This window comes from Aotus nancymaae, unplaced genomic scaffold (genome assembly GCF_030222135.1).
Source record: "Aotus nancymaae isolate 86718 unplaced genomic scaffold, 86718_ANA_hifiasm-v0.15.2.pri h1tg000039l, whole genome shotgun sequence".
Taxonomy (NCBI): domain Eukaryota; kingdom Metazoa; phylum Chordata; class Mammalia; order Primates; family Aotidae; genus Aotus; species Aotus nancymaae.
In genome coordinates this window covers 4,622,629-4,624,273 of record NW_026988453.1, presented here as the reverse complement: position 1 = coordinate 4,624,273, position 1,645 = coordinate 4,622,629, and positions in this window count along the sequence as shown.

Below are 1,645 nucleotides of genomic sequence, written 5' to 3'. Positions count from 1 at the left end.
GAAAATACAAAAATTAGCCAGGCATGGTGGTGGGCGCCTGCAGTCCCAGCTACTCGGGAGGCTGAGGCAGGAGAATCACTTGAATCCGGGAGTCAGAGGTTGCAGTGAGCCAGGTCACCACAGAACTCCAGCCTAGGTGACAGAGTGAAACTCAACCTCAAAAATAAATAAATAAATAAAAATAAATAAATACTATCTAAACTGACTTCTTGTGACAGAAGGCAAGAACAGTGTTATAGCAAACCTCACCCCCAGCCCCCATGCAAACTCATTGCCCATCCTCTCAATACATTTAGTTTCATCTCAAGTTTTGGTTAAGTGAAAAGTAGTGGCCGGGTGTGGTGGCTCACGCCTGTAATCCCAGCACTTTGGGAGGCTGAGGCAAGCAGATCACAAGGTCAGGGGATGGAGACCATCCTGGCCAACACCGTAAAAACCCGTCTCTACTAAAAATACAAAAAAATTAGCTGGGCGTGGTGGCACGCGCCTATAGTCCCAGCTACTTGGGAGGCTGAGGCAGGAGAATCCCTTGAACCTGGAAGACGGAGGTTGCAGCAAGCCGAGATAGCACCACTGTACTCCAGCCTGGGTGACAGAGCAAGACTCCGTCTCAAAAAAAAAAAGTTACATAACTTTGATTAAATTATTTTCCATCCCATGCAGTATGTTATGGTTAACATTCCCTTTGTGTATGACTTTTGGTTTCCTCTGAAGTTAAGTTTTGCCGTGTTTTTATTTGCTTAGTTGTCTATGTATGTATTCATGACTAAATTGGCCTCTTTTTCCTGACGGCCTAGAGGGCTCAGTAGATCCCAACCTGTGAGGAAGTTATGAGCATTCTTCTCTCTTCGCTCCTTTCTTTTTTCTCTTCCATATGCCTTGCCCCTAGTCTCCTGCTCTAATCTGTGCTAGCTACTCACTGGGCCTCCTATACAACCCTGAGTGACGCTGGAGCTTCCCTCTCCGTTGTCCTGGGAATTCCCTTTGCCTCTTACCTGCAGGATCCCAAATTCCCTGAACCCCATGCCTGCCTTTTGGTGATTCCTCCCTTCATTTTGGTAAAGCCCAATCTCTAGTAGCTTCGTGAGAAAAGAGGCAAGAGAATTTAGAAACTTTGCGTATTTGAAAATACCTTTCTTCTTTTTTTTTTTTTGAGACTGAGTCTAGCCCTTTTGCCCAGGCTGGAGTGCAGTGGCACGATCTCAGCTCACTGCAACCTCTGCTTCCTGGGTTCAAATGATTCTTCTGCCTCAGCCTTCTGAGTAGCTGGGATTACAGGCATGTGCCACCACGCCAGGGTAATTTTTGTATTTTTAGTAGAGATGGCGGTTTTACCATGTTGGCCAGGATGGTCTCGAACTCCTGAGCTCAAGTTATCTGCTTACCTCGGCCTCTCAAAGTGCTGGGATTACAAGTGTGAGCCACCAAGCCCAGCTGGAAAATGTCTTTCTTCTACCTTGTCAGTTAATTGATAGTTTAGCCAAGCATACATAGAATTCTAGCTGAAAATTATTTTCTCTTATAATTTTTGGGCAGGGTGCGGTGGCTTATGCCTATAATCCCAGCACTTTGGGACACCAAGTTGGGCATACCACTTGAGGTCAGGAGTTCGAGACCAGACTAGCCAGCATGGTGAAACCCCGTT